Raw genomic sequence first — 27935 nt, forward strand, 5'->3', positions numbered from 1 at the left:
CAAGCAGAGATTAGAATTCTAGTCATCCAATAAAAGAAACTTGTCTCTCAAGCTTATCTTGAATTTTACTATAAGCATAGAAAATCGGTTGAACTAAATTGACAATGCACTTTATTGCATTTGAAAAAAACCTGCTGGTTGCCAAATATCCATGATTTCCTCAGCCTTGATCTTCCCTATTCCACTATATATAGGAAATGTTTTCTCCTCTCAGATAGATGGACTACATGTGTTGATATGGATAGTATAATTCATCAATTATAAGGAACTTTTCTAGTGATTATCCTTGTTGATATTTGCTATAATAGTAATTAGTGGATATACAAATAGCAGCTCTCTGGGTTCTTATAATCTTTTTTTTTTTTTATTTTGGTAGGACTTATGAGAATATGCCCTGCTGTAACAGCCTTTAAAAATCCAATGTCACTTGTCAGTAAGTTATTTACTCTATGCCTAACACTATAATAAGTGATAGGAATACAAACTTTAGTGAAAGGAAAGAGTCTATAAGCTTGTATCCCAATAGAAGAAGACAATACATAAAAGAAAGTTGAACATATATGTGAAGTATCGAGTGAGATGAAAGAATTAGATACAGAGGCCTAGTCAATGGGAGGCAGAGCCTAAGAGGCAGAATAAATGTAGAGACTCACTGGCTGCTTCTCCATACTACTCCAGCATCCCAGGAGTGGATGTGGGCAATGGTAAGCACAGCAGCTTGTGGAGGGTCAGCTCACAGCTTTCCTTGTCGGAAGGACTCTGTTAAAAGACTAGATCTTTTTAGCTACACTGGGGTAGGGACACCCCTAACAGCTCCAAGGCAGAAAAGAAGGCTTGTGGTCAGGGCCCTGGAAGGATCTCTGAAAACAGCTACACAAAACCTGAAGCTTGGGACAGTGGGTCTCCCACCCTGGAAACAGAACCTGACTTTAACAAAGAGTTAAAAGCTGAGTAATAGGCTAGGGAAGTGATCAGACAACAGAAAAAATTTCTAACTATAGAAAGTTACTATGGTGACAAAGAGGATCAAATCATACACTCAGAAGAATATAACAAAATCAAAGCTCCTACATCCAAACCCTCCAAGAAAAATAAGAATTGGCTTCAGACTATGGAAGAGGTCAAAAGTGATTTTGAAAATCAAGTGAGATACATTGAGGAAAAAATTAATTGAAAGTGGTGCAAAAAGAAATATAAAAGAGTAATGAGGAGAATGCCTTAAAAAGAAAAATTGACCAAATGAGAAAGGAGATACAAAAGCTCACTGATGAAAATAATTCCTTAAAAATTAGTACTGAGCAATTGAAAGCTTATGATTTTATGAGACATCAAGATACAATCGAGAGGGAAAAGGAAGGGACAGGGGGGAAGTAGCAAACTTTACTTTTATCAGATGTGACTCAAAGAGGGAATAACATGAACAATGAGTATGGATATAGAAATCTATCTTCTCAAAAATAGGAAGGATATGGGAAGGTGGGAGGGCGATAGAAGAGAAAATATATTGGGGAGGGAGTGGTCAGTAATAAAACACTTTTGAGAAGGGACAGGGTGAAAGAAGAGAGAATAGAATAAATGGGGAGAAAATAAAGTTTGAAACACATTTTTGATAAGGCTTTATTTCTCAAACATAAAAGGAAGTGAGTCAAATTTATAAAAAAAAAAAAAGGGGGGGGGTCATGTCCCAATTGATAAATGATAAAATAATATGAATTGTACCCAAAGGACTATAAAATCATGCATACCCTTTGACCTAACAATACCACTACTAGGTATGAGTCCCAAAAGAGATTTAAAAAAAAAAAAAAAAAAAAAGGAAAAGCATCAATATTTATAGCAACTCCCTTTTCTGCTTTAAAAAAATGGAAATTTAGGGGATGCCTATCAATTGGGAAATGGATGGAAAAATTATAATAGGTAATTATGATGGAATATTATTGTTTTATGGGAAATGATGAGCAGGATGCATTCAGAAAAACCTGGAAAATCTTCCATGAGCAAAGCAAAATGTATTGTGTACAAAATAAGAGCAATGTTCTGGGATAATCATCTGTGATTGATTGCTTTTCTAAGCAATTATCGAACTTAAGGACTCTAAGTACTTAAGATAGAAAATCCTATCCATTCCCAGAGAAAAAACTTATTCGATTCTGAATACAGATTTACAAATTGAAGCGCGCTCTCTCTCTCTCTCTCTCTCTCTCTCTCTCTCTCTCTCTTTTTTCCTACACTTTTTTTTTTGGAGGGAATCTAAGTTTTCTTTCACAATATGAATTTTATGGAAATGTTTCCATAACTTCACATGTGCTTTCTTAATGGGGGTTGGGCATAGGGATAAGGGATAGAATCTAGAATTCAAAGTTTTAAAAAATAATAATAATAACAAATAAATTGTTTTGAATATATCTGGGGAAAAATTAAAATATTAATAATGAGGAAAAAGCAACGACAACTCCAGAGGGCAAACTGATGAGAAATGAAAATAAGCTGGCTTGTGCAAGCTCCTTTAATGCAAGTTATGGGAAGAGTTATCCGATCATAAGGAGAAGCCCCAAAGTAGAAACACTCAAATTGTAGTGATGTTCTAGGAAGATGTTTCTGGAGGGCATGAATAAAAAGTCTTTATCCTGGTGAGAAATTAAGGGATGCTATAAAGCTTCAGAATAGACAACTGACTATATGACAATTTCAGAGATACCTTCCATATCCCTCACATTTTTCTTCTATGTATTTCTTGATGTTTTCAACAGGAAACAAAGCCTTTTTTTCATGGTTGGGAAAAACGTAAATCATCCTTCTGGCAAAGAGAGCACAGTCACTTAAATTCATCTTTCCTTGGCAGTTTAGTTTCTAGACTGATTCCTTGACTCCCCTCTAAGGCTATATTGATCATTGGTGAAGCCTCTTTGGCCAGTATTATCATCAGAAGTTCTACTCATGCTATTTATTCCCTCTAGGGTCATCTACACAAGATATTTTATTTCCTCTAGGTACATACCAACATCTCTTTTGTGTTTTCTTCCATCAAATATAGGAACTGTTTCAATATTCCCAGCAGAGTACTTGGTAAGCAGCAATCATTTAGTAAAAATTTTTAATAAATTCTCTTTCTGTCTCTGTTTCTATCTCTCCTTTTTTACATAGATCTCTGTCTCTCTGTCTCTCTGCCTTTTTCTCTGTGTGGGTCTTTCTCTGACGCTGTCTCTCTATCCCTTTCTGTCTCTTTGTCTCTGTGTCTTTGTGTCTATCTGTGAATTTCTGTTTTTGTCTCTGTCTGTCTCTCCCTCCCTGCTTCTCTCTGTGTGTCTTTGTCCCTCTGTGTCCCGCCTTCTGTCTGTGTCTCTCTCTCTGCCTCTCTATCTCTCTTCCAAAAGTTGAAAATTTTCCCTTTTAATGTATTGGTGCCTTTTTCCTTCACATAGAGTGAATTTAACAACTCTCCCTCCTCCATGATAGAAATTTTTTTCTATTTTTTTTAAATGAACAACAAAACAAAATCCATACAAATTCTACAAAACTTATGCTTTACAGTTATTACAATTCTTGTGTGAAAATATTCACAATATTCTGTTCCCTTTCCACCATGAAGAAAAGTTATATTTTCTAATATCCAAACTCTTGATATTTTTAGGAATATGATCTATTACAAGAACTATTGAGAAACAGCCTTCTAATTTGTCTCCTTGTCTCATTATCCCTTTCCAATTCAAACTCCAGGTTTGATTCTCCATGGTTTCAATATAAAGATTTCTCATTTTCTCTCTCTCTCTCTCTCTCTCTCCCTCTCTCTCTCTCTCTCTCTCTCTCTCTCTCTCTCTCTCTCTCTCTCTCTCAATTTTTTTTACAAGTTATCTGTTTTGATCCTCAGTTTGAACTATTTGTTGTTATTGTTGATGAAGTTCATTTGTGTCTAATCCTTCATAATTTCATGAACTATAAGTGTCAATAAGTTTTTTTTTTTTTAATTTTTGTTTTTTGTTTTTTTGGCAATGCAATTTACTTCTTCCTTTCATTCTTTTGTCAGATACAGAGGTAAAGATTATTCATTCTAGAATTAGGTATATCGTATGTAGCAATATATTTCCTTTAAATTATACATTATTGATTTATATATTTCGATCATTAGTTTTGCTTCCTTTCTTTTTATTCCGAATATATTTCATTCTTTAAAAAAAATTTTAAAATAGTGATAACCATATTGTGCTATCTACCCAAGTTAGCATTCAGGTTTGCAAGTTTACAATCTTATAAATAGCTATTATCCTCAGGTTGTAAAAATTATATCTATGGATCAAGAGCTCTATAAACTAAAAATTATAGGACTCCAGTGGCGGGCTTCTTTTTAATTGCCAGTTAGTGGGCATAATTAACTCTCTTTTTTTTTTCTTTTTTTTTTTTTGTTAATGTGAAATAAAAAGTTGAAACCATGTCAGACCTTCATGAATTCCTATTGCAATGTTACACATTTACACTTAGAATCTATAGGAAAAGAAGGGGAAAAGACAGTGATAGATGCTCATATAAAGCATATATATATATATATATATATATGTATATATATATATATATATATATATATATATATACATATATATATATATATGTTTATATATAGTATAAATTGAAATTTAAATACAAATAAAACATGTAAACACATATATATTTATATACGTACATGCATATAATGTTCTCAGCTTCTAGGAATAATTTTTTTCTCAGAGACTAATTTAGCTGTCTTCTCTGCTGAAAGCTTATGATTGCTTGTTGTCTGTAACGCTACTTCTTAGTGTCTATTTCTATCTGGGGAATATGTGGATTTCTGCTTCCTGCCTTCAAAGCTGTGACTCTTTGTACTGGAAGAATAACCATAATATCTATTACCTCACCATGTTCTGTATTCTGGCAAAAGCACAAGATTCAGACTTCTTATTATCTTCCCTATCTCATTTGATAGCTTCTTCCTGGAATGATTACATAATACACAAACTTAACTTTTTTAATGTGTCCAGAGAATAATTAACCTTTAATTAGCAAATGACAATTATTTTTGTAAAATCAATGAAGGATTTTTTTTTTAATTTCAAATTTCATAATGGGATCCATAACACTCATATTAAAACTTTATCTCTTTTTTAGTTATCTCTAACTAAGAAAGAGAGGAGGGGTGTCCAGGTTAAATTTGGGAACTTATTATCATTCTCTCCTTTCATTTAGTAAGTTAACTAATGATTTTTGTTAATCTTTTAATATAAAAAATATAGCTTTAAAAATTAAATACTATTCTCAAACCATATTTTTTATCTTTTGTTTTCATTACCTTATTTAAATCAATTTAAGAGTTTTTTTTGTCCTTGTTTTATTAGTTGCAATCTTATTATTTACATGCTTTCACCAAGCTTTTTGTTTGTTTTCAAATATGTGTTTTCCTCTGAGGACTATTTTACATATGCTCCATAAATTTTTATTGTTATTTGATTGTTATGATTATCCTAAGTTTTTTTTTTGTGATTAATTCTTTGACAAATGCACTATTTAATATTCCTTTTATCAGTTTATCTATTGCTTATATTTCCATTACACATTAATATTTTAAAATACTGAGGCCCATAAAATATGTGCTTATATGACCTTTTATGTCATTATTTTTTTAGAGGAGTAAAGGAAAATTTGAGTGTTGATAACGTGTGTATTCTTTAAAATTCTTATTAGAAATCATCATAAAAAATGAAATCTAGTTTAAGCAGAATTCATTCCATTCCATATTTTCTATTGTATTTATCTTTCACTAATAACACAATTCTACAGCTTTGTGCCATTATTGTATTAATATTAATGAATTTTAGAAATTTACCTAGGTTTATTTTTGCTTAGACAATATGCTACTTAGTTCCTAAAAAAATTATAGCTTTTACTATTTAGATTTTCTATGTTACATTTAATCAATTAAAAGCAAACTTTTAAATTTCTCACTATATTCCATGTATTATGGCAAGTCCTTAAGATAGAAACATAAAAAGAAATCAGCTCCTTTTCCCATAGTATTCATATTATAATTGGAGAAGATAAAATATATATGATTTTTTTATTTAGAATTTTTTCCCACAGTATATATGCATGAGTAATTGTTTTTATAATATTATCCCTTGTATTCATTTTTCCAAATTATCCCCCCCTCCCTCCACTCCCTCCCCCCGATGGCAAGTAATCCCATACATTTTACATGTGTTACAATAAAAACTAGATACAATATATGTGCGCAAATACCATTTTCTTGTTGCACATTAAGTATTAGATTCCAAAGGTATAAGTAACCTGGGTAGATAGACAGTAGTGCTAACAATTTACATTCACTTCCCAGTGTTCCTTCTCTGGGTGTAGTTATTTCTGTCCATCATTGATCAACTGGAAGTGAGTTGGATCTTCTTTATGTTGAAGATTTCCACTTCCATCAGAATACATCTTCATATAGCATTGACGTGTACAGCGATCTTCTGGTTCTGTTCATTTCACTCAACATCAGTTGATTTAAGTCTCTCCAAGCCTCTCTGTATTCCTCCTGCTGGTCATTTCTTACAGAGCAATAATATTCCATAACCTTCATATACCACAATTTACCCAACCATTCTCCAATTGATGGGCATCCATTCATCTTCCAGTTTCTAGCTACAACAAAAAGAGCTGCCACAAACATTTTGGCACATATAGGTCTCTTTCCGCTCTTTAGTATTTCTTTGGGATATAAGCCCAATAGCAGCAATGCTGGATCAAAGGGTATGCACAGTTTGATAACTTTTTGGGCATAATTCCAGATTGCTCTCCAGAATGGTTGGATTCTTTCACAACTCCACCAACAATACATTAGTGTCCCAGTTTTCCCACATCCCCTCCAACATTCATCATTATTTGTTCCTGTCATCTTAGCCAATCTGACAGGTGTGTAGTGGTATCTCAGAGTGGTCTTAATTTGCATTTCTCTGATCAGTAGTGATTTGGAACACTTTCATATGAGTGGATATAGTTTCAATTTCATCATCTGAGAATTGTCTGTTCATATCCTTTGACCATTTATCAATTGGAGAATGGTTTGGTTTCTTATAAATTAGAATCAGTTCTCTATATATTTTGGAAATGAGACCTTTGTCAGAACCTTTACTTTTAAAAATATTTTCCCAATTTGTTACTTCCCTTCTAATCTTGTTTGCATTAGTATTGTTTGTATAGAAACTTTTTAGTTTGATGTAATCAAAATCTTGTATTTTGTGATCAATAATGATCTCTAGTTCTCCTCTGGTCATAAATTCCTTCCTCCTCCACAGGTCTGAGAGGTAGACTATTCTCTGTTCCTCTAATCTATTTATTATCTCATTCTTTATGCCTAGGTCATGGACCCATTTTGATCTTATCTTGGTATATGATGTTAAGTGTGCATCCATATCTAATTTCTGCCATACTAATTTCCAGTTTTCCCAACAGTTTTTTCCGAATAATGAATTTTTATCCCTAATGTTGGTATCTTTGGGTTTGTCAAAGATTAGATTGTTATAGATGTACCCTTTTTTGTCCTTTGTATCTAATCTGTTCCACTGATCTACCGGTCTATTTCTTAGCCAATACCAAATGGTTTTGGTGACTGCTGCTATATAATATAGCTTTAGATCAGGTACACCTAGAACACCTTCATCTTACTTTTTTTTTCATTAGTTCCCTTGCAATTCTCGACCTTTTATTCTTCCATAATAATTTTGTTGTTATTTTTTCTAGGTCATTAAAATACTTTCTTGGGAGTCTGATTGGTATAGCACTAAATAAATAGATTAGTTTAGGGAGTATTGTCATCTTTATTATATTCGCTCAGCCTATCCAAGAGCACTGAATGTCTTTCCAATTATTTAAAGCTGACTTTATTTTTGTGGCAAGTGTTTTGTAATTTTTCTCAAAATATATATGATTTTAAATGATATATAAATAGAAAAGCCCAGAAATACTAAGTTTGAACAAAATGATAGAAAGACTGAGGAATCCTTAGGATGTATATGGACACCTGCTCAAGAGAAGGTCCTGGAGAGTGCTAGTACAAAATTTCTCAGCATAAAGAAGTGGGTATAATGATAAGAATGGCGCAAGCATTTGTGATTCCCTCTTTGTTTTAAATTTATTCTTCCTATTCCTACCTTAGATAAGAGAACAATATTAGCTCATTCTCCCTAGAAAACTTAGATCCAATTTTCAACTTTTCCATTAACTAGTTTTGAAAGCATGGCTGTGTCACAATCTAATTACACTCCTCTTCTCTTCTCTTTTCCTCTCCCCCTCTGTCCTCTCCTGTCCTTCCCTCTCCTTTTCTCTTATTCTTTTTTTCTAACTCTTTTTCTCCCTCTCCTTTCTCTCTCCCTCCCCCCATCTCTATATGTATATGGCTCCCATTTGTGTGAGAAAATTTGAAGTCTGAATTTAAGTTATAAAATATAACCGAGAAATGAAACACTCAGTCATCACTGCCTATTTTGTCTTTCTGCTTTCTAATATCTGTACATTTATATATTGACTCAGTATTTCACTCTTTATCCATATGTTTGAAATTGTCATTGCAACTTGAGAATATTTGATATGATTACCTTGTTGCTTATGTCTTTTTTTTTTTTTAATCTATAGGTTGAGGAAGTAATAGAAGGAAATAAAAATAGATGGGGTTTAAGAACTCATGCAAATTTGTGAGTAAAATCTTTTTTTTTTTTAAAGTAGGATAGGAAGGAAGGAAGGAAAGATGGAAGGAAGAAAGAAGAAAAAAAAATCTGTCTCTGTATCTCTCTGGTGTGTGTGTGTGTGTGTGTGTGTGTGTGTGTGTGTGTGTGTGTGTCAGCATTCCATAGAATTTTGCATTCATTAAGAATCTACCTTGGGAAAATTAGAATTCAATCTAAGTCTCTTCTATTATTCAGGCCCTGTAAACATCAAAATTCTATAGAAATAAAAAAATAAATTTATTAATGACATATGGAGGCATATGTTGCATAGTGAATAGCATGCTAATCCTAGAATCAAGAAAATTTGGATTCAATTTCTATTGATGATATCAATCAGTAATACCAGTGCCAAGTCACTGATCCTCTTCAGAGACTTTAATATCTTTTTGTGCTCATACAAATATATATTTGTAGACACACATATTAGAAAGAAAAAACTGAAAGGAGGAGAGGAAGGAGGGAACAAAGGAAGGAAGAAAAGAGTAGGCAAATCTAGGTTGGCCTGTTTTCAAGTTTCTCCATCAAAGATAAAAAGAGTTTCATTCTCTCTAACAAACAAACAAATAAATAAATAAATGTATACACACACACACACACACACACACACACACACACACACACACATATTATACATATATCAGTGGAGGGACTGTTTATGCCAATAACATTTTAGATTCTTAATAAATTGACATATTAATGATGTGTTTAGAAGAGAAGAGACTTACATAAGAACCTCTTTTATAAAGCATCTGTTATAACCTTGGGGAGAAGAAAGATGGACACAGCAGCCTGACTAGTAGAGCTCTATGAGGCTAGGTATTGGACAATTCACATTGTTTATATCAATATACTGATAATAAAATTCCATTTGCCCCATTCTACTTATATTCCTGCTATTTCTTCAGCATTATGGTGGGTTTATGAAAGTTTCTGAAACATCTTCTTAGAATTTTGTGTGGATTAGTAATGCATTGGACCCCAGAGATCATTAGTAAATTTACTCTGAGAATGGATAAGATATATATCTACCTGACAATGTATAAAGGAAAAAATAGTTATTTGATTAGCAAATAATAATATACATGTCACTCAATTTATAGAGTTCTATCATTATCTCTATAAATCAGAATTTTTTGCGTGCCAAATTTAGCACAAAAGATATAGAATGAAATCTATAGAGTGAAATCCCTCATCTGTGCAGAAATTATTTGAGAGCTAGGAAATTCTCTCTTTCTAAATCTGTCTTTTTTCTCTGTTTCTCTTTTTCTCTGTCTCCTTGCCTCTATCTTTCCTCACTCATCTTTAAAAGGGAAAAACTACATAATATCATAAAAACAATTTTACTATAAATCTTTTTATTTTACTTTCTCATTTCCTTCCAGTAAATGACTTCAGGCTTCTAAATCACTAGTTTCAAAGTTACATTGTAATGAGATTAGGCATGATAACCACTTTTTTTTTCCTCTTTTAGCAAGAATACTGAATTTTAGTTTGAAGCTTAAAAAAAAAAAAAGAAAAGAAAAGAAAAGAAAAGAAATCATCCCTGTGCTACATGGTTCCCCTATGCTGAACACAAGGCATAGAAATGAAATGTTTGTACCTTTACTGACCTCAATTGTCATGACTACAGAGATACCCCACTGGGCGTCTAATCCTTTGAAACAATACAGTACAGATGTTTTGTATGATAAGATGGTTTGTGCCAGATCCATAAGAGTCACTTCAAATGTCAGCAAGCTAAAATAAAGATAAAAATATGAAGTAAACAAATGCAACTGCCCCTGTCTAGACCCTTAGGCCATGTGGCATACTGTAACAATGTCCACTATATCTGAGTGTTTTATTTAGGATACTGACAATTTTAACCTTTGTCTCTGTGCTGAATCATGGGAATTGACTTCTCAGTATATTCTCCTCTGGGTTCTCTTTTTTTTTTTTCCTCTTTAATTTATATGATAATTTTAGAAAGTTCTTATATAAACACCAACTGCATACTGACTACTCTTTTATACTATGTATTCTTCCTGTTAACCAGGCAGTTCAGTATAGACAAAAAGGAAAATGAAGAGGAAATCTTTTTTAACCTGAATTTTAGGTGCTTTCCTTGACTGTGATGAAAAAATCAATTTAACTGGATGGATAACTGGATGGATGGATCAATTTAACTGGATGGATGTTAGGATTATGTAGAAAATTATGCAGAAAATTATTTCATTTTTGTGTATAAAAGTACACGTTCTGAGTAAGACATAATCTTACACAAATCATATATTACGCATAGATAAATACTATTTTTCCCTTTTGGGGAAAAGCGGACTTTTTTTGTTTATGTGTCAAGGAAGAAAACCTTTACACAAGAGCTGGAGGATAAAAATAGCTAACAATGAGGTAATTATCAAAATAAGTAAAGAGAAATATAAGAACCTAGTTTCCCTTCCTAAATTCAAATCACTTGGCCCAGGTTAAATCTTATAAGTCATAAAATCATAGCATGGTAGATCAAGAGATCTTAAAATTATACTGTCTGATCTATTTTTTCAAATGAAGGAACTAAGACATACAGAGGATGAATGACTCCTTTCAGGTCACATAAGCATTACATAATTGACCTATAATTCAAACTCAGATCTAATAATTCCATGTTCATTTCACCATATTACTGCCTTTTTTTTTTACTGAAAGACCCAAAGAGTGTGTGTGTGTGTGTGTGTGTGTGTGTGTGTGATTGTTGTACCACTTTTCGTGATATTTGAAAGATTATAAAAGCAGACGTACAAAGAACTAAAAGGTGAACTTGCGCTTGGCTCGATTTATGTATTTATTTATTTTTTTAAGACAAAAGAGAGTATTAAAATGTGAAGTCACTGAATGCAATTTCATCACACTCAGTTGTTCAACACTAAAATGTGCAGTACCAGGAAGGTATTGGGTTCTTCCTCATTTGGACATCTAGAAGATGCTACATGGTCACTTAATGGACATGTAAGAGTAGGATGCCTTTAAGGTATAGGTTAGACTAGATGGCCACTGAGGTCCCTTCATACTCAATGCCATAATTCTGTGATTCCTAATGAAGGAATTGAGATGTTAAGACAGTGAAGGAAGGGAAGAACTGGTGATAAACTAAGAGCAAAATTATCAAAGTATCTAATGAAACCCCTAAGTCTCTGGAGCCAGAAAAATGCCTTTAGCATGATGTTGCTCACAAATTAAAATCTTGAAAAACCATAAACATTCATTTTAAGTGAAGCCACAAATAAGTATATAATTCAAGCCTTAAAGAAAATATCTAAATCAGTTTTTTTTTCATTAATTGTTAATTTTGTATATATTGTGTAATTTTACGTGTGAGTAAGCAACCAACTATTCAAAAATGTTTGTGGCAGATAAAAATATGGTAAAAAAATGGGGGTTATAACAATGTGCCCTGCTTAACAAGCCACAGTCTTTATGTCTTAGCATAGCCCCATCTGTAAGGTCAAGAAAATACATGATTAAGTATGCATGAAAAAATTCTTAGGACTGCATAATGAACATAGAGAAGTGGTTAACTAATAAAATTAATTTATTGAATTTTAGAGTATGCAGAATTTAAATTTCCAAGTCTCTATATCTCTCCCTATCCATTCCCTCTTCACCACATTTCTCTAAGAAAGAAAATTTTGGTATGATTTACCTGTCATCTCAATTAAATTATATGTATAAAGGGCAAAGGGGACATGAATATATTTTATTGACTTAATTTGTATGTTAAGTCATTTCAATCATGTCTGACTCATGGTGACCACATTTGACATTTCCTTGGCAAAGATACTGGAGTGTTTTGGTATTTCTTTTTTCAGTACATTTCACAGATGAAGAAACAGAGGCAATGAGGATTGAGGGACTTTCCCAGAGTCACACAAATAACAAGTGCCTGAGACCAGATTTGAACTCAGCAAGATGAATATTTCTGATTCTGGTTCTTGTAGCACTTTATCCTTTGCACCATCAAGCTGACCTTGCCTTGATTTACCAAACACTAACAAGACCTTTATTTTTCAGTGCCTCAATTATTCAAATCACATAGATGATACTTTAGGTTATATTATTTACATATACCATGCTTTTGTATTATGATTTTATTCAGAAGGATAGGAAACAGTATAAAATTATATAGAGGTAAGAAATACTATTGAATATTGACTTTTCCCCTCTAAGAAATTTTGTATTCCTTTGCAAGTTTGATCACATCTCAGTTATGTAAGTCAAACTCATTCGTTTTTGGAGCTGTTTGCCTTGAAGCTATGCAAGAAAAATCAATTTTTAATGACAGCCTCAAGTGTAGTCTGAGGCTCTAACTTAAACAATATAAATAAACTACTGAATATATGAAGGGCTTCTTTCAACATATACAATGTTCTTCTCTACAGAATCAACTGATGTAGGAATAACATTTATTGGCTCAATAACACTGAAAATATTAACTTTTCATTGTTAGTCCTATCTGTGTCCCATTTATTATCTTTCTGTGTGCTAAGCAAAGCTGTCCATTTCAAGGAGAATTAGAAAAAAATATTTTTTATAAAAGGTTTTTTTTTTTTTTTTACTTTTAATTGCCTTATTTTTAATGATAGATTTTTTTTGAAGTTCTTAGAATGTTATGGGAGATGAAAGAGTAAAGGGATTTATTTCACAAATGAGATAATTTTTTCCTCTTCTAAAACAGTTTTTGGCACTAATAACTATGCTACTGTCATAGGTCAGCATAAGTAATTCAGTGTCATTCTATACTTTTTAGAGAAATAACAAACAGCCAATATTAGGAATTCATCCCGAATTTCAGAACACAACAGTGGATTTTCCCATCTATCCTTTTGCCCCAAGTTGTTTTCCTGTAGTAAAACTTCTAAAACAGTTTCTGAGCTAATTGTAACAATTAGTTTTCTTTCTCTTTCATAAGTAATTCCCTTGTTTTTAAAAAAACAAGAACCTTAGTTAAAATATCATTTTCCTAAACCAACTTGAGATCATTTTTCCATAGAATTTTAGATCAAAAACGATTACAGAATTCATCTAATTCAACTTTCTTTCCCATGCAATAATTTGCCTTATAGTATCTCTGCCAGATAGTCAACTGACCTCTTCTCTCATTAATCTTCTAATGAGGCTCCCCTATGTAATTTTTGGAAATCTTCTATTGACTTTTTTTAAACTTTCTTGTCAAAGATGAGCAGATTCTTCTGTTTTCCTCAAAAGACTGTCTATATTCATTTGTAGTTATTTATCTGCCTTTTACTACAAATTCAAAAGTTTAAAAGCCATGGATTTTGGCATTTGGTAAGCAAATATAGATTTGTGTTTGTAGATTATTATTCATCCTGTAACTTCTCCAAGGAAAGAATCTATACCAACCTCAGGATTGCAGGCATCTCTGGGGTGCAAGGAACAGCTGCTCATTCATACATAGCAAAGCTACAGAACAGCTGTTTGGCATAAACATGAAGAGAATTGTAGTCAACTGAAACAGCAGAAAGAATATAGGAAAATGAAAAATAGAATATTTATTTATCCATAAATTGACATATATCTATGTATATAATTTTAACATAACTCTCTGTCTGTCTATGTCTCAGTGTCTCGCTGTGTTTCTCTGATTCTGTCTCTCTCTGTCTCTCTGTCTCAGTCTCTCTGTCTATCTCTGTCTCTCTCTCTGCTCTCTCTCTCTCTCTCTCTCTCTCTCTCTCTCTCTCTCTCTCTCTCTCTCTCTCTCTCTCTCTCTCTCTGTTTCTCTGTCTCTCTCTCTATCCTATCTGCCCACCTGCCTACTTGCCTTTTTGCTCAGTTAAAAAGTTACAAATCCAAATAAAAAAATTGTCTTTGGCCCACTACAAAATTACACTTACAAGAAAAAATAATAATCTCCATGGAAAGAATCTGTGATTTTGTCAGAATCTGGAGATTTTACTGTGTACATTTTCTCCATCAATGTAGACTTCAACCTATTTATGATCTAATAAATATGTCCTAATGAATTCCATTTCTCACATAGATGAATGAATAACTTAACCAGTCACAGAACTTCTCTCCTTCTGTTTCTAGTATTCTATTCACTGGCTAGGTTTTTTCTTGACATAATTATAAGTATAGTCATTTTCTTAGCATAAATATTCAGGGATGAAAGAAAAATCTTCTATGATGAAAATTGGTTCTTTATCTACAATGAATTGTCTTAGAGAACTGTTCAAAGTACTGAGAGATTGCCCAGGGTTACACAATACTTATAAGTCACTGGCATGACTCAGTTCTTCCTGGTTTCAAGAATGGCTCTTGATCCAGTAGAGAGGGGTGATAAACTGGTTAAGAAAGACATTAAATGACAATAAAATTTATTTATTATTTTCCTTCCTTCTTTTCTTCCTCCCTTCTTTCCTTCTCTCATTCTTTCTCCCCTTTCCTTCTTTCCTCTTTTCCTTCGTTCTTTCTGTCCATTTATCTATCTATCCTTCTTTCTATCTTCTTCCTCCTTCTCCTCCTTCTCTTTCCACCTTCTCCTTTCCTTTTTCCTCTTCCTCTCCCTCTCTTTCCCTTTCTTCTACTCTTTCTTCTTCTTTTCTTTTTCTTTCTCCTCCTCCTCCTTTCCCTTCTTCTTCTTCTTCCCCTCCTCTTCTCTTTCTCTTCCATCTCTTCTCTTCCTCCTCCTCCTGCTTCTTCTCATCCTCCTTTTCATCCCATTTCTTCTCTTTCTTACATTGTTGATGTTTGATTTTTGCAAAAAAAGCTGGATGCTCACTATTGAATGCCTTCTCTATTTTAGTGTCAGTACATCAACTCTTTTCCCAAAGCTTTTCTTACTCCTTTGTCCTTGGGTTATAACTTTCCTTTAGTCACTACATTCTGTCTTCCATCATTCAGAAGCCAATGGAGCCCTTTGAAACTACTTAAAGAGAAAAATAGGAAAATAAAAATTTTTTGAGGCAAACAAGCTCTTGGGGAAATTTTCCAAGTCTCTTTACCCATATTTAAAACTTTTAGCTTATGGCTCAGGGTAGCATAGAGAAAATGGGAATGGATTCTTTGCTTTTCTTTGCTTTAGGAAGATTATTAAAAAAACAAAATCAATACAATTCTCTCTCATATAACTATAGAGCCCCTAGGCAAGTAAAATATCTCAGCAATTTCAAGAGAGGATCTATTTTTCTTTGTCTTTTTATCTCTTCTTGGTGCCATACATATCCTTGCCCATTTCTTTTGACTTCTCATTCCCAAGAATAGAAACACCTGAATAAGAAACTATTTAGATTCATCACATTTTTAATTAAAACAGCCATAAATACTTATTAAGCAAACTTTAAAGAAAAGAGAAAAATATGCTTTGGACTGGGTACCTATTCTCTCTGAGAGAGCTGACACAAAATGAGAGAAGGGGAAGCAGAAATATTCTCATCTTTATTCTCAGCAAATACAGACTGTTATAATCTCTCACATCTTAGATTCACGTAGATTCACAGAGTTTATCAACTTTAGATTGTGATATTGGGCAGTGATGGTGCTGATAATCTCCAGCACTTTGTTTTTCTTTTCTAATTAGCTCATGCTTTCAAGGGAAAACATTACCTTTTTGACATTATCTTCACCCACCATCATTGTCATACTTAATGTTTTAAATATTATAAATCACCTTACATTATGTTATGTCATTTAGCCTCATGGAAACCTTGTATTTATACATATTTATTATGGTATACATTTTACAAATAAAGAAAGTGAATGTGAGAGAGGCTATATAACTTGTTCAAGGTTACATAACTAGTAAGTATCTAAAGCAGGATTTGAATTGAGATCTCTCTAATTCCAAGTCAAGCACTCCACTATTATACACCATAACTTTTCATTCCATGGAACTCAACAAAACAAGACTTTCAAACTCAAATTACAGGTTTTTTTATTATGAATATGTGTATGTCCTGGGCAGAAAAATAAAGGTGTTTACATTTACATTATGATGTCTAGAATATTAAATACAGTCTGTACTGTACAATACAGTGCATACCTCGAAGCTTCTACAAGTTAAGTGTTTGTTTTCCCTCCACATTCATTCATCTTCTTTCAATTCAGATCTCTTTTCTAAGAAAGCTGTTTCAATGTTAGGACTTCTTAGGGACAACATAGATTTGAAATATCAGTATAGATCTGATATTTCAAATCAGTTTTTCTACATATAAGTGCAAGATATGGTCTCTTCTTAGGCCACATTTATGGGGAGGTAATTTTTAAAAATCATTTTAAGAAAAGTAACAAGTCTTTTCTGAGTATCTGAGAAGGATGGGAAAAAATAACCAGATAAATATACTGAGAGTACACGTATGAAAGAAACCCAGAGGGAAGAGCTTTGACTAAAGGAAAGATAACTACAGTGAATTGTTTTCCAGAAATTACTTTGAATATAACTTTGACATTCATTGCTGGGAGCATGATTTTAGAGAGTCTTTGAGAGACTTACATGAACTGATACTAGGTGAAATGAGCAGAACCAGGACATCATTGCATGTTGCAACAGCAATATTATATAATGATCAATTCTGATGGACATGACTCTTTCCAACAATGAGATGGCAGTTCCAATGATCTTGTGATGAAGAGAGCCATCTGCACCCAGAGAGAGGACTGTGGGAACTGAGTGTGGATGACAACATAACATTCTCATTCTTTTTATTGTTGTTTGATTCCATTTTGTTTTCTTACTCATTTTCTTTCCTTTTTGATCTGATTTTTCTTATGCTGCAAGATAATTGTATAAATACATTTACAAATATTGGATTTAATATATATTTTAACATGTATAACATATATTTGATTGCTTGCCATTTAGAGAAGGCATTAAAAGGAAAGAGAGGAAAATTTGGAACACAAGGCTATGTAAGTATCAATGTTGAAAAATTATCTGTCCATGTTTTGAAAATAAAAAGCTTTAATAAAAAAAGGAATTCATTGTGTGGATCTTGGTGTCAAGATAAATAAACAAACACAAATACATAAATGAATGAATAAAGAAAACCATACTTTTTTGCATGATTAATTTATTGCATATTAATAATGTTACATCTGAAAAAATGAATTTGTGGTTTTCATCACATAATAGTTGTGAATAATTTCATACATGAAGACACTACTTTGAATCAGGAAAATTAATAATGAATAGAGAAGTCACCTGAGAAGATAAACAAGGTCATAGATAGAAGAAAGAAGCATACAAGATAGAATAAACTTAGAAGAGACTGAGGCAGGGAAATAAAAAAAAAAAAGAATTGAGTTTATGGGTGAGAGAAGACATTAGAGCCTTCATTTCTCCATCTCCTGAGAAGAAATAGTTGTTGCTTCCAAGATTTTATTAAAGAAAAATATACTCTGTTATGAGTAAAGAACCTTCTACCCTTCACTTCCTTGATTTTGATCATTATCTACAACTGGAAAGAAGGCTAAAGACAGACATTCCTGCAGCTCCTTTTTGAAGGAAAAAAAATGCTGGAAGCTGTTCAAAGGAAAGCAGAAACTTCTGCAGTTTGACAAGCAAGCTGATTTTGACTTCTTTGCTCCTTTGTACCATCTGTGGCTTGAGAGAGGGGACTACTTACAGAGTCGAACAATTTGCCCTCATGTAGCCCTGATAGGCATTCCTTATAGACTACATAATAAGAATTTCTTGTCCCCTAAAAAGTATGTTTTTTTTTTTTTTTTTGACTAACCGAGGTTAATACTTTGATAGCCTCCAAATAGTAATTGTTTTTGTTTGTTGTTTGTTTGTTTGTTTGTTTTGTTTAGTAGGAAAAGGAAGAGGTCCAGAAGAGGAGCAGTTCTGTTCAGTAGTTGATTTGTAATAAAGATTATTGTCAAAAGACACCTAGAACAATTAATGCTGGCAAGCCAGAAGCCTGTGTTGCTCAGGGAAAATGTATTTATCTGCTCACATGCACAATTGCTAGTTTTGTATAAGTTTACATTTTGATCTTCTTCTGCCTCCAAATAAAATTAAGATTCCTGTTGATAGGGCTCTGAGATCTGAATTGTGAGAATCAACTTTAGCTTTCAAGGACCAAGGTATACCAAATCTAAACCATTTAACCTTTTTTCACCAAAAATAAAACCTTTATTATTGAGATCCTAAAATTTAACTGATGGGAGTTAATAAGATTTTACTTCATCTTTGTTTAATCTCAGACCTACTTCTCAGCCATTTCTAAACCATGTTATATTTTCCTTCTTCCTCCCTTGACTTTTAACTGTAACTGTTCCAGATAAATGCATGGATATATAAATAGATGATAAATATATTTGCATGTGTGTTGTCTTTAATGTAAATCCCCTCAGTGCAAGCAATGTTTTGTTTACTTGTATTTGTCTCTAACTCTGAGCAGTGCACCTGACACATGCTTAGAGTAAGTACTTATGAAATATTTCCTCCATATCCCACCTCTCCTGATATATCACAATGAAAAAATTACAGCGTGAGAATAGGAAATATTCATTTCTATTCTTTAATTAACAGAAAAAATAGCTGCTATTTCCCGGTCATTAGATTATTCTTTAATATTTTCTTTGTCATCTCAGATACTACACTGTGAGAAAAATTAGGGTTTGGGACAACTCATCCCATCACATTATAGATGACTTAGCTGGCTGAAAATGGTATTGTGAGAATACATTCAGGCGTCCTGTGGTGAATCATGTCTATATCCATCACTCAGTGAAAATGATCAGTCTATCAAAAGCACATGATTCCAAGTTGAGGAACAAGTATTTTTGTGTTTAATTAAACAGAAAAAAATCTTATAAATCTTATATGATATGAACTATATAAGACAGTAGACATTTTAGAAAAACAAATGGGTTTCCTGGTCTGTTTTATAATTGGGTGGAGACAGTTTTTCAAAATATTAAATTATAAGAATGAAAGATGTGGGTAGCAGAAACATTTAAAAATATAGATTCTTCAGTTTGTTTCTAAACCTTATGAGGTCCATTCATAGGAATGCATAATTATCACAGAATAAAGAAAGTTTCTGACTGGAGCCATTATTAAAGTTAAAAAAAACCCTTCTGAACAATAAGACCTTTCTGGTCACGTGCATAATTTCCTGGTCCATTGTTTTATAAAAATCAGGAAACCACTTGGCAACAGACACTAAAACAACCATTAGACAACTGTGTCAACTTTATTACTTCCTGAACTTATGCTTGGAGGAAATGGAGATAAAAATAATGAAGAAAATAAATACAATTTAAAATTGATTTAAAATACTTAAGAGAACCTTGACAATTTAGAAAATAGGATGTTAAAGCCTAAACAAAAATTAAAAAGCAATAGTTAATGGAATATGTGCCATGTCACCAAACACTACTTGGTTTACTACAGAGTTGTAATGTCTACTTTTTCCAGGAATGTTCAACAAAATTTAATTGACATTGAGGCCCTAACTGGGAAAAAACACCATTTGTCACGTTAATAAAAAAATGTATATGTTCTATCTAGTCAGTCTGTTAGCACTTGGATTCCTTTTTAGTGGAGAACAAAAAGATAAGAGATAATGGTGGCTCTGAGGCTCAAGATAATTTCAGGGAAGACTATTGTGATTCTAAACTATGATTGACAGCTGTATAATACCTACTTATATAAGACTTTTGTTATACTGTCATACAGTCTGGAAATCATTCAGTAAGTCCCAAGGAAATGGAATTATGCTATAAATTAAACCAATTCTTTTCTTTTCTTTTTTTGTTTTTTTAAATCAAACTAGGTTTGGACATTAATGATAATAACTTCTAATATTTTTTTTTATTTCCTTTAAAATTTTAGCAATATTTGTTACAAGAAAATTTAATATAACAAAATATATTTGTCAATAAAATTTTAGATAACATATGTCAAAATATAATAAAATGATATAGTAGTAGTGAGAAATGTTGGGGCATAATGAATAGAGAACCAGTCTTAAAGTCAGAATGAATTAAATTTTAGTTGATTCTCCAATATAAAAGAGCTCTATGATCAGGAGCAGATTATTTAACCTCTCAAAATCACAGGTAACTGTATAAGATTGTAAATTACAGAGAGTTACTAATCTGAACAAGTGGATGAATTTTCTACAATAAGAATCTTACTAAATCAATTAAATTGCCAATTAAGCCCTAGCACCCCTTCTCCTGCTTCCCTCCCTCCACCCCTAGAACCCTCATCCCCATTAATAGATGCAACATAGTATTACAAATACATTTCTCATATTCAAAACAGAAAGATGAGTGTGTAAAATGCCTTTGACATTTATACCAAAGCAACAAACATTTATTAAGTACATACTACATGTCAAGCACATTGCCAATTATTTGGGATAGAGATTAAGATAGTTCTTGCCTTCAAAAAGTAGATGTTCTGTAAAAGTCATATAATCTTTAAAAAATTCTTTGGGACTTATTTGTAAATTTGTAGATATTTTTTCTATTTCCCTCAATACAAAATAATAATTCCTTCATTTTCACTTTTCAGAAACAATACATTATATTGATGATTATACTCGAATTTATTAAAAAGATTGAAGTAGGAATTTTTAAAGGTTATTCAGCTACAATCTCTTCTTGCATACACCTCTTGAGAAAGGGAAGAGAGTACTGAGGTCCCACACTTCCCATTCCGGATTTTGACATTCATTAATGTCATTATCAGGTGCATAGAGGAAAAATCCCTTAGAACAGTATTATGTTTAAAAGAGAATAATATCCAGCATCAGAAAACTGCATTTTTCAAGTTCAATGTAATATTCAAGAAAAGTCAGTATAAGCATGTAGAAGTGATTGGAACAAGAAGAGAAGATGATGGCAATTCAAGAAATAGAATCAACCAAAAAGACAAGTTAATAAAAGCAGGTAGGAAATAAGACAGAGCAGAAACAAGGCCACTCTAATCAAAATTGTAAATTAGGTGAAATTGATTTTTAGTGAAAAATACCTAAGTGTCTCTGTGGATAGAGTGCTTAGTTGGAGTCAGGAAGGCATCTTCCTGCATTCAAATTCAGCCTCACTTACTAGCTGTGTGACTCTGGACAAATCACTAAAACCTTTTTGCCTCAGTTTTCTCATCTGTAAAATGAGCTGGAGAAAGAAATGGCAAATCAAAAAAATGTCAAATGGAGGCCTATAGGGTTGGATATGATAAAATGACTGAAAAAAAACAAAATTTTAAAAGACACCTTAGCAGTCTTTGTACATGTTCCAAAGTGTTATTGTTCTTTGGCTGCCTAGTTATACAGAAGTTTCTGAGTAGTTTAGTTTGGGGGACAACCTTAGTAGAATGTTGAGGAACTACTGATTCATGTGTATATGTCTTACCAATGGGAATTCTGGAAGAGAGTTTGCCAAGAATAATTGATCTACCCAACTAAGGTTTGAAAAATCACCAACCAAGAGATTAGGGGACTCATGTTATACTTGATCTGATTGCGTATTAAAAAAAAAAAAAAAAAAAAAAAAAAAAAAGAAAGAAAGAAAGTTACAGATGGTAATGGATTACTATAACTCAGTGTTTTGTTTTAACATTGCCAGACTTATTCCTGATTAATTGCTGAATTCTTCATTCCCACTCTTCCTCATTAATATATTTCATTCCCACACTGCAACAGCTGGGTTACAGTCTAGTCCTCTCACTCTCTGGCTCACTACCATCATGGGCTTCTTTCCTAATGGCTTTATTTGCACATAACCAGATCAGCCATCATGCATTCAATTAAATCCAAAGAGCTATCAGACAATTAATGATATAAATACTTTGAATCATTTGGCTGCCAGAACAGTCTATTCATCTTGTTTATAGACAATATTAAAGAAAAATTTTCATTCAATAACTTAATTCTGAACAAAAACTTATTTTAGATTAGACTTTTCACATGGTCAGGATGTGATCATTACATTTGTCCTCATTTGTCATTAATTTTAAGAAGGATATTATACTAAACCTGAATATGAGAATCAATATTGATAAAAGGGAATTTTTCCCCTTAAATTTGTATTTAGATGGTCTGGTTTTCAGTCTTAGTTTTGATACTTAAATTAATAGAATTTAGGGCACAAAGGGCTTATAAGATCATAGTTACTATAGAGATGGAAAACTAATGCAAGTTCTATCTCTAAAATAATTACTTTGTTAATGTTTCTTTGAATTTGACATTAGTGGTTTCTGGGAAGAAGAAGCAAGAAGAGTTTGTTTTCTCTTTTGTCCTTTCTTGTAATTAAACAAGTCACAAGCAAGTTCATGTCATATCTGATTTCTTAGATATCATTTTTCCTCCCACCCTCCTTCTCTTACACTTTGGAAGAATGGGGCAAAGTGATGACCCTCAGAATTGAGTGGATGCAATCTATACACCATGTTCCATTTCAACTTGAGTCAATTTAGTATTCAAATATAGTTCAAATCTAATGTTCTATAAATCATGAAATTTGGTCTTCTCATTTTACAAATTAGTAAAGGTTAATTAATTTACCATAAGTCACATAGATATTAAATTTCATCTTTGTAACTAATTACCAAGAACCATACTAGTTATGAGGACATGATTACTTGAGGTTTCCGAGCCTTGCTTTCCTCATCTCTAAGGACTGGTATTCTAGTACTTACACTATCTACTTTTCATAGTATCTAATAAGGAAGACTTTTGAAAACAATAAGCACAATTAAATTGTGAGCTATTAATAATGTTTGAGTGTAAATGCAGCTTTACAGAGCAGGCATAGGCTGATAAGGTTTAATAGTTCACTTTCAAAAAAAAAAAACACTCAGAAAATATCTTTGAATTTAATCTGATTACCAGCATTTTCTCAATCACTTTATTAATCTAGACAGTCATTGAAACAATGAAAATCAGTGATTTGTGGCATTTGCTGACTTTTAAGGCATAAATGCTCACACTCAAAATTAACAATCAGCTCTCCTGAGTTGTTACAAATTGACTTTGGCACACTCTTACTATTCCTGAATTTAGATCATATAGTTTAAATGAATTTTTTTGAAAGGGAAATAAATGTGTGTGTGTATGTGTGTGTGTATACACACATATATGAACACACTAATAAACTTTATTTTTATTTTAAGCAAGCATATTTGTAAAGAGACTCCCATTCAGCCATAAAAAAGACAGGGGTGGGGGGGAGGAGGGACAAACAGAGAGAGATAGACAGACAGACAGACAAACAGACAGTCAAAGAGAGGGAGTGAGGGGGAGGAAGACCTATGTGTCTGGTGAGAAATAAGTGACCTATTGTTTTCCTTATTCCTGAGAACATTTATTCTTATAACAATCTTTGAGTAATATCATTAGGTATGCATGTGATAAATATGAATGTAAAATTGTGTGAAACATCTTTCATTTCTATGGGTGTAGTAAATCCTTCTCTTTCAACTTTCTTATGATTTTAGAAAGGTATTTTATAATAATTGTAAAATAGTAGAATACAGTAGAAAAGGACAGCTGGGTATTCTAGTGGATAGAGCTCCAGACCTGGAGTCAAGAAAAGCTGAATTCAAATCAGGTCTCAAAGACTTATTAGATGCATGACTGTGGGCAAGTTACTTAACCCTCTTTGCCTCAGTTTCCTCACAAGTAAAATGAGCTGGAGAAGGAAATGGCAAACCACTTAAGTATCCTTACCAAGAATATACCAAATGGGGATCACAGAGACACAACCAAAACAATAAAGAAAAATATTACAGCTGCTTGAAGGTCAGAAAGGTCAAGAGATTTGTGCTTGGTTACAAGTAAATGTCAAAAGTAAGATTTAAACCAAGTGTTTCCAGCTTTATATAATGTTTCCTAATGGTTGCTAAACAAATTTGAGTTTCTATAACATCATATGTTGAAAAACTAATTAGCCAATCACCTTTCCTTTAGAATATAGAACTAATAATGTAATAAATTGTTAAAACTAAAAAAGACATTAGAGTTAGAAATGGTGTCAAACTCAAATAGAAATGTATCTGAATGCCACAAATTATTATTATCTATGATACAATGTATTTTAAAATGTATTTTGTTAAACATTTCTAAATTCATGTGTGTGTGTGTGTGTGTGTGTGTGTGTGTGTGTGTATGTGTGTGTATTTGCTGAGGCAATTGGGGTTAAGTGACTTGCCCAGGGTCACACAGCTAGGAAGTGTCAAGTGTCGGAGACCAGATTTGAACTCCTGATTTCAGGGTTGATTCTCTATCCACTGCACCACCTAGCTATCTCACTCCAACTTATATATTTTAATGTGGTAGTGGCAGAATTCAGGTGTTTTGTGGCCTTCTAGGCACAAGTTGACACCTCAAATCTTGGTTGCTTTCCTGTATTTTATTTCTTTGTTTGTATATTTGCAGATGAGGCTAAAAGAATGAAAGCAAATATTGTTTTACCTTGAGGAAGCAAAGCTATAATTTTATTAAACATTTTGAAATGTAGATGTAAAAAGTGTTATTTTTTGAAAAGTTATTGACTTAAATAATAATAAAATATAAAAAGAATCAGAGGATCAAGGATTAAAGATATGTCTTTTTGATAATGTAGATAAACACAATCAATTCAACATCAAAGAACCAAAATTTAAGGTTAAGAGAATAGCCATCTTTGTATTCTCAAAGGAAAAGGGTTTTTTAATGTTCTTTGCTTTATTTGTTTTTTTTTAGTAAAATTTTTTGCTGTTTTTATTTTCCTTTGATGAAATTTGTTATTGTAACTTTCCATTACAGTGACATTGGACTGAGCAAGCATCAAAAGAATGGCTGGCTTCTAGGATAAAAGAGAAAGTTAAAGTAAGAGGAACTAGATGTTAATATAGCTCTTCCTCTCTTATTCTGTTGCTCCTCTGTCTTTTTCTTCCCTTCCCTTCCCCCTCTAAATCTCTTTTCCCTCATAAATGACTAAAGATTGGTCCAATTCATGATTTTTTGTGAGGTGTGCTTTTTTTTTTTTTTTTTTAAATGTGATATGCATGGCACATCTTGTTGATTTCCTCTTCATTCATCAGACATTGTCTTATTGATTGCAAATATATAATTGTTTTATATATATATATATATATATATATATATATATATATATATATACATATATGTATATATATATGTTAAATATATCTACTTTTATATGCATGGTTTTAGACAATAGGCAACCTGAGAACTTAAATAGAAAACTTTTATATCCCTATTAAAAAAGAGCTAATGGAAGACTAAAGAACAAACCAAGAAAGATAAATTGTTTAAGTGTTCCTCATTAATTTGACATTCATGGTAAAGAACTTAGTTTTAGAAAAATTAAATATTTATATAACTTCTAAAAATAGAGTTATATATTGTACAGTATTATGATATGGTGGGAGATATGAACACAGGACAATAAAACAAAGACAAAGTAATTAAGAAAAAGACCATAATGTAAAATGTGTCTAATAGTAAAGGAGATAACCTAGGTATCTATTTCTTATTTTTCTTCTTTTTAAATTTTGGTCACATAGAAAGTTATGAGACCTTTATAATTCTGAATTGGTTGTAAATTATTCTAATCTCCCCAAATGCTAGTGAGAAATATTTGAGTTTATATAATGCTTTGAAAGAGCAGTTAGGGGGCATAGTGGATAGAGTACTGGGCCTAAAATCAGGAAAACTTGAGCTCAAATGCATTTTTAGATATTTACTAGTGTGACACTGGCCAAATCTCTTAACCCAGTTCACCTGCTTCCTCATCAGTAAAATGAATGGAAAAAAAAAAAAGGAGATGGCAAATCACTCCAGTATCTTTATCAAGAAAATCCCCAAATGGGGTCATGAAGAGCCTGCTACAATTGAAAAACAGCAACAGCTAGACTTGGAAAAGTCCTTAGGAAATTAATTCAGAATAAAGTCACTGCTGCATACATAACTTGTTCTCATGTCTAAGTCACTAAGACAATGGATTTCAGTGTCATATTAAGTGAAGAACTGAGTTTCTTTGTTCAGCTTGGGGACTTAAAACTGCCAAGTCTAGAGGAACTAAGGCAAACAGCCTAAACTAAATCGAATGAATAACTAGAGATACAAATTGACCCTGTGATGCCATAGGTATAGGCAAGAAACTTCTTTTAGGAATTTAGGTCATACCTTCTACAGAACTTATAGCCTTAGACACATTCTTAGATAGCTTAGATGTGAAATGGTCTGCCAGATGTCATATAATCTCTTTGTCTCAGGGATGAAACTTGAATCCAGGTTCTTCATGGCTTTGACTCTAAATTTCTACCATGTCATTCTAAGATGTTGTTGTTATTGCTATTTGGTCATGTCTGATTCTTTCTGACTCTATAGACCAGATAGTGTATGGATTCTTTTTGGCAAAAATACTAGAGTGGTTTGCCATCCATAGTTTATGAATTGCCCAGAATCACACAACTAAAAAATCCTACTGTTAAAATTAAACTTTGGTCTTTCTTACTCTATACCCAGTGCTCTATTGACTGAGTCATTTAGCAGCTTTTTTCCATCTTAAATAGTGACATTTGATTTTAACATAATTTACAATACAGTAATAATTTGTTAAGCTGTCTATATGAAAGGAGATTGATGTTACTTTAAAAATAGAATGAATAAATATTCATTAAAAATAGTTGGCTGTATATAACACTTTAAGTTTTGAAGAACATTTTATAGATTATTCATTTGATTTTCACAATAATCCTGTGAAGTAGGTACTTATTTTACAGTTGAGAAAAGTAAAAAAAAAAAAAAAAAAAAAGACTATGATTTGCCCAGTGTTATACAACTACTCTCAGGCAAAATTTGACCAAAATATCTCTCTTTACTCTAATTCTAATACTTTAGGCACACCCTGTACCTCCTAATTGCCTTTCAATAATCACAATTTTTTTTTTAATTTCCAGAGCCTAGTACACATGTTCATTACAGCAACCCTGGGAGATTGGTTTTATTATTCCCATTTTACAGGTAAGAAAACTGAGGCTGAAAAATATAAGTGATTTTCCACTGCCATAGTCTGATAAGGGTCAGAAACAAAGTTTGAACTAAAATTATCCTGAGACAAAGTACAGTTGACAAGGATAGGCAAGGAGATATTGCTACATCTGTTACATATTCTAATATATGGATAAAATCATTTTACCAGCATATTGACCTTTGTTAATTTTTTTTTGTTTCCAAA

At 32.4% G+C, this 27935-nt stretch overlaps 1 long non-coding RNA gene across 1 annotated transcript in view; it reads left to right on the top strand.

Moving 5' to 3' along the window:
* Nucleotides 1-27692, top strand: part of LOC141553471 (uncharacterized) — a 47049-nt gene extending 19357 nt beyond the window's left edge. Inside the window, exons 2-3 of the long non-coding RNA XR_012485464.1 lie at nt 25496-25558; nt 27658-27692. This is a non-coding gene — a long non-coding RNA (uncharacterized LOC141553471). The remainder of the gene's footprint in view (nt 1-25495; nt 25559-27657) is intronic.
* The last annotated feature ends 243 nt before the right edge of the window (nt 27693-27935 follow it).

This window comes from Sminthopsis crassicaudata, chromosome 2 (assembly GCF_048593235.1).
Source record: "Sminthopsis crassicaudata isolate SCR6 chromosome 2, ASM4859323v1, whole genome shotgun sequence".
Lineage (NCBI taxonomy): Eukaryota > Metazoa > Chordata > Mammalia > Dasyuromorphia > Dasyuridae > Sminthopsis > Sminthopsis crassicaudata.